This window comes from Ursus maritimus, unplaced genomic scaffold, assembly GCF_017311325.1.
Source record: "Ursus maritimus isolate PB19 unplaced genomic scaffold, ASM1731132v1 scaffold_5, whole genome shotgun sequence".
Classification (NCBI taxonomy): domain Eukaryota; kingdom Metazoa; phylum Chordata; class Mammalia; order Carnivora; family Ursidae; genus Ursus; species Ursus maritimus.
The window spans coordinates 86,826,200-86,833,242 of record NW_024426663.1 but is presented as its reverse complement, the minus strand read 5'-3'; positions in this window follow the sequence as shown (position 1 = coordinate 86,833,242).

Here is a 7,043-nt window from a genome sequence, read left to right as displayed (position 1 = left end):
AAAAATATAGCTGTGTGCAGTGATGTGGATAACACCACAAGAATTATACTGAGAGAAAGGAGTCTCAGAAAGTTATACACAGTTGAGTATATGTATATGACATTATCCAAATGGCAAAACTACAGTGATGAACACAGTGATACCAGGGGTTAGAGGTTTAAGTGAGTGTATGCCTACACAGAGATATCACAGGGTTTTGTGGGGAGTTATTTAATATCCTGATTGTAATGGTCATTATAAAATCTATACATAGGATAGTGCTCATCAAATTGTACAACAAAAATAAGATGTTAATTTTATTGCAATATTAATTTAAAATACATAACTAGGGGTGCCTGGGTGGCTCAGTCATTAAGTGTCTGCCTTCAGCTCAGGGTGTGATCCTGGAGTCCTGGGATCGAGCCCCATCTCAGGCTCTTCTGCTGGGAGCCTGCTTCTTCCTCTCCCACTCCCCCAGCTTGTGTTCCCTCTCTCACTGGCTGTCTCTATCTCTGTTGAATAAATAAATAAAATCTTTAAAAAAAATAAAAATAAAAATAAATTAAAAAAAATAAAATACAAAACTAAAATGAGAACATTCCATGAGCATAATTATATGCTCTTTTTAAATATATATATTTTTACTCCAATACTAATTTTAATAATAAAAATAACAATAATACTTATTATTATGATAACAATAATACAGATTATTATTTAAAAAAAAGAAAAAAAGAAAACTGAAATGCTCCCTTTTTAGAGAGAGAAATCCAGAGGAGCAGGTTCTCCTGTTAAGAAAAGAATGGATAATCAAAGTTAAGGAACTATTTCTTACCAGTAAAAGTTTAAACTTTAGAAATGTAAAAGGTATTAATTTGACAATATAGAAATATTAAGCATATTAAGAATAGGAATGCAGAAATCAATGAACATCTTTGTTATTAATTATGACATGGAGCCTGCACACATCGACATTATCAACATCTTATTAGCTTGTATTTTAACAGATTGTTCCATCTAGCTAAAATGGAGGCTGAAATTGTAATCATTAGCTGGAAGTCATGTTTGCTAAATACATTTGGATTGGGAGTACCTTTTTTTTTAAGATTTATTTATTTATTATTTTGGAGGAAAGAGCATGAGCCAGGGGGAGGTGAGGGACAGAGGGAGAGAGACAATCCGCAGCAGACTCCCCACTAAGCACAGAGCCCATCATGAAGCTCCATCCTGGGACCCTGAGGTCTTGACCCAAGCAGAAATCAAGTGTCGACACCTAACCAAATGAGCCATCAAGGTGCCCCTGGATTTAGAGTTCTATCCACCTACTCCCATGCCCATCATTAAAAAGTATATTAGAGGACAACTTATAATTTACTGACAACCAAATGAAAGTTTAGAGCTATAGAAGATTGGAATGTGTTATACAAGCTTGATGGTTTCCAAATACTTTGGCATCTGTATCAATGTATACAGTTTAAAGATATATTTTTATATATATTTAAAATAGCATGCTATTAATATTCCCTTTGAATTAGTACGTTTGTATTCTCTGCATAAATACCTAGTAGTGCAATTGCTGGGTGGTAGGGTACTCCATTTTTAACTTTTTGGGGAACCTCTATACTGTTTTCCAGAGTGGCTTCACCAGTTTTCATTCCCACAACAGTGCAAGAGAGTTCCCCTTTCTCCACATCCTTTCCAAGATCTGTGGTTTTTTGTGATGTTGGTTTTAGCTATTCTGACTGGTGTGAGGTGGTATCTCATAGAGGTTTTGATTTGTATTTCCCTGATTATGAGTGATGTTGAGCATATTTTTGCAGCATTATCTACAATAGCTAAACTATGGAAAGAGCCCAGATGTCCATCAACTGATGAATGGATAAAGATGTGATTGCACACACACACGCGCGCACACACACACACACACACACACACACACACACACTGGATTATTAGCCATCAAAAAGAATGAAAACTTGCCATTTTCAGGGATACAGTTGGAGCTAGTGAGTATTATGCTAAGCAAAATAAGTCAGTCAGAGAAAGACAAATGTCATGATTTCACTTATATGTGGAATTTAAGAAACAAGTAAATGAGCAAGGGGGAAAGAGAGAGAGAGGTAAATCAAGAAAAAGAGTCTTTCTTGGAAGGAGCTGAGATGCCCTTCAACAGATGACTGGATTAAGAAGATGTGGTCCATATCTACAATGGAATATTACTTAGCCATCAAAAAAGAACAATTTCTCAACATTTGCTGCAACATGGACGGGACTGGAGGAGATAATGCTACGTGAAAAATGTCAAGCAGAGAAAGACAATTATCATATGGTTTCACTCATTTATGGAACATAAGAAGTAGGAAGATCGGTAGGAGAAGAAAGGGAAGAGAAATGGGGGGGGAACAGAAGGGGAATGAACCACGAGAGACTATGGACTCTGGGAAACAAACTGAGGGCTTCGGGGGGGGGATGGGATAGGTTGGTGATGGGTAGTAAGGAGGGCACGTATTGCATGGTGCACTGGGTGTTATATGCAAGTAATGAATCATGTAACTTTACATCAAAAACGAGGGATGTACTGTATGGTGACTAATATAATATAATAAAAATATTATTAAAAAACGAGAAAGAAACAGAGTCTTAACTATATAGAACAAACTGATGGCTACCAGAGGGAAGGTGGGCAGGGGAAAGGGGGAATGGGTTAAATAGGTGATGGAGATTAAGGAGTGCATCTATTGTGATGAGCACCAGGGAAGCATGGAAGTATTGAAACACTATATTGTACACCTGAAACTAACATTACACTGTGTGTTAACTAACTGGAATTTAAACAAAAACTTAAAAAAAAAAACAAATAAAATGACATACTACTTCATACCCACAAAGATGGTTATTATAAATATAATAAGGTAACAGCACAAAATTAAAAAAAAATAAAATGGCATCCTATTTTGTACATATAATTATAAAAAATAAGAAATCAGAGTATATGCCTTCCTTAAAATTGTTAGTTGATTTTCTAAGAGGTGTCTAAAGGAAAAACAATATGCTCAGGACTCCCTGGAATCTGAGTGGTCAGATAACTCAAGTCTTTCCAGTTGGAATTAACTAGAATTTCTACAACTACTTTCATAAGGATTTTTTCCAAGTGGCTTAATCCAACTTGCATCCCGGCCCCTCTTTCTAGGGCTCAGGACCCTCATGCAATGATTCAGAACCATGTGTATGGATGGTTGGATGGAGCTGCCATGCTCCTTTGGGCTGAAGAGAAACCTAAGGGAGCCCAGGTGCATTGGGATGTTAGAGATAGGATTTTACCTCTGTATTTCTTTAGTGTGGAGAAAAAAACGACAACAAGAACAAAACATAAAAATTGTAATTCTGCTTAAGCAACATTTTTTAGGGGGTTTTCTTTGATTCAGGGAATCACAGTTTCCAACAAATACAATAATCAACCACTTTGCAGCTGAGGAGATGGAAGGAAGATTTGAGAGGATATGATGGGAAATATATGGATATTTTCTTAATATTTTATAACAGAGTGTACACCTCTATTGTCCAAAGACCTAAAAGGTAAAAATGATGTATAGCACAATTGAAGTTAAAATCTATTCCATATAGTACACCAGAAACAGTGTAAAGATCTAAAAATAGATTAGAAATATTCCAAATTATTACTTAAAAATTTAAAAAGTTAAAAAAATGTGAACATAGAAGTCCATGTTGCCAAATTACTCTGGATACTGTCATTTTTAAGTTCATGTTTGATATTTTCCCAACATTTTCTTTGGAGAAATTACATTATAGACAAAATGAAATGGCATAATGAACATCTATATGTCCATTACCTACATTCCTTGAATGACAATCTTACCTTAGACAATCACAAGACACAAAATTTTCCTCTTCAATATTTTAGGTTTTTTCCACTTCCACTAAATTGACTAACTCTAAAATGAGTAGGTTTTTTTATTATTAATAAGTGGCTATTATTAGGTTGGTAGTAATTTAGATTTATGAAGAGCAGAATATTCTCTCTAGAGTCATTATTTATTTATTTTTTTTCCTAAGGGAACAGTGGGCATGACATCAACTAGAGAATAAATGGCAATAGACATCCTATATATGAATGACAAGTTTGCTTTAATTACTGATTTTTTGGCTAGTTCATTTTGCTTTATTATTGTTGAATATTTTTATTGGTAATGAGTATTCCAGATCTTGAAAAGAAAATAGTATGTTAAAATCTGGACTTTTGAAACTAAAATAAATCTTTGGATGATTGTGGGGATGTTAATGTGATGTAAAAACAAATACATTTAGGAAACTAGTTAAAACTGAATACTAAATCAGTATGATAAAGGAGGAATTTAAAATATTATAGCATGTATATTTAAATAAATGCTTAACCTAGTTTAATTTCAGCCCTAAAATATTGTGCATGCTCACCCAAGGGTGTATCTCAAGCCTCTGTCAGTAGAATATTGATGTATTTAATGAATTCTTCTCACCCATTGACATGAGTGTATGTTCCCTAGAAAACTGGATTCATGAGACCTAACAGACAAGAAGGACGTTACAAAGTAGGTGGAAAGATATATTTTAGAAGGTTATCACTGATTCCTTCAATTTATTAGCTATCAATCATTGAGTTAAAAAGCCTATAGAACTTCTTTAACTATATAGCTTTAATGAAAAACATCCTCCTGTTTTTTAAGAAATGTTAAAAATAATTTTTGATACTGATTTATTAAATACGTTATAAACTTTAGGAATTATTTCAAGACTGAAGATTTATTTATGATTATTTTTGTTTAATTGAGTGATGTTCTTTTCTTTTATATAGTGGACATTTGAAGGTAACTATTTGTTAAGAAATCAGCTTCATTTACGGGACACTTGGATTTCACCCCATGCATAAGGTAAGTCTTATAACTAATGAGACTGTTTGATTCCTGGGTCATTTCAAAAAAAAAAAAAGTAATCTTAGCCACACACCCCTTGTCCCAATTCTATGTTTGGCTGTCTATGACCAAACCAAACCAAACCAAACAAAACAAACACCCTGATTTCCGTGTGTATTCTTCATACACTTACATGTATATATTTACACCAATCACACAAGGCAGTTGAGATATTGCATTTCACAAAATTTCTCAGATTCTCTAGTATAATTGCTATCAATTTTCTGGGATAATAAGGAAGGTCACAGAACTTCCTCCTCAACAATATATTATTAACAAAAATATTACTCTTATTTTCTAATTAAGTGCAAATATATAAACTTTAATTATGTTTGATTTCAAAAGGAGGGTAAATAAAAGTTCCTTCCCCAAATAAACAAATTCTATATTCTATATGCCAAAGCAATAAGTTTGATTTAAAACTTTATAAATTACAAAGTGTAGGGAATATGCATTTTTTTATAAAGGATACATATTGATTATGGAACCCAATATATAACTAGCTTATGTGTCCATTAGGATGTTTTTTACTTATTTTTCATAATCCTTGTTACAAAGAAGGGGTCAAATTAGTAAATGTGGATAAAAAGAAAAATAAATATTTAACATAGAATTTAATGTTTACTGTCTCTAAAGATTAATTTTTCTTATAGAAGAAAGTTCCTTTTAAAATTTAATGAATTCATTATAACATTTTCAGAAAACAAATATTTAAAGATATAGACAAATAAAAATTGAGCACTTTTCTGACATGATAGATTTGTTTCAATACTTTTTTTCACTTTATTTTTTAAGTTTTTAAAATTTTTTTATTATATTATGTTAGTCACCATACAGTACATCCCTGGTTTTTGATGTAAAGTTCGATGATTCATTAGTTGCGTATAACACCTAGTGCACCATGCAATACGTGCCCTCCTTACTACCCATCACCAGTCTATCCCATTCCCTCACCCCCCTCCCCTCTGAAGCCCTCAGTTTGTTTCTCATAGTCCATAGTCTCTCATGCTTCATTCCCCCTTCTGATTACCCCCCCTTTCTTTATCCCTTTCTTCCCCTACCCCCTATACTTTTAATTCATTCATTAAATATCTGCTGATTAGATGACGGAATTCAAGCACTTTCTGGTTATAATAGTATTTTCTATCCTAAATTTTATGATTTTAATATAATTAATATAAATTTTGTTTTGTTTTTAATAATATTTTTTATTATATTATGTTAGTCACCATACAGAACATCCCTAATTTTTGATGTAAAGTTCCATGATTCATTACTTGTGTATAACACCCAGTGCACCATGCAATACATGCCCATCTTAATACCCATTACCAGCCTATCCAAACATGGCACAAAACTGATGCTGCTTGAGGAATGAGTGAAAATTTCTCCCAAGTAGATTCACAGATCTTTATTTAAGTATTGCATGGAAAAAGAGTGTTGAAAAATAATTTAATTCTATTTAAATAAATAAATCATTATGTGTAATCCTATTATATATAGTGTACATTGTCTCTGAACAAAGCTAATTAACAATTTCCAAGAGACAAAATCAATGGAGACAAGAGATCATTGAATATGACTTTTATATTTTATTTTTGAATTATCTTCTCTTTTGCTATCACACATGTGACATTAAAAAAGAAAATAGTTTCAAAGTGACAAAAAATCCACAGAAGCATTGATTTGTAGAAACTTAATTAAAATCACTATACATTGCCTAATTGAATTTAAATTAAAAAATATTAATGCATAAAAAGAAAAGGAAAATATGTATCACCACCAAAAAAATAAAGTTATTTTTGTAAATACCCTTAAACACTATGATTATGTGGACTATTAACACACAAATGCAATTAAAATTTAAAAAGTTAGTATGGCCAAAAAGATCAGTGTTACATAATTATAATTGATTATAATTAAATTAAATATATAATATATAGTTACATAAATAATTTTAAGCCCCATATTTCCTTAAATAGTTAGACACATGGTGAAATTTTAAATTTTAATGAGACGGGAACTGAATATTATATGAGTATATTTGTTCACAGAAACTATAAAAACCAGATTTTATATATATATATATATATATAT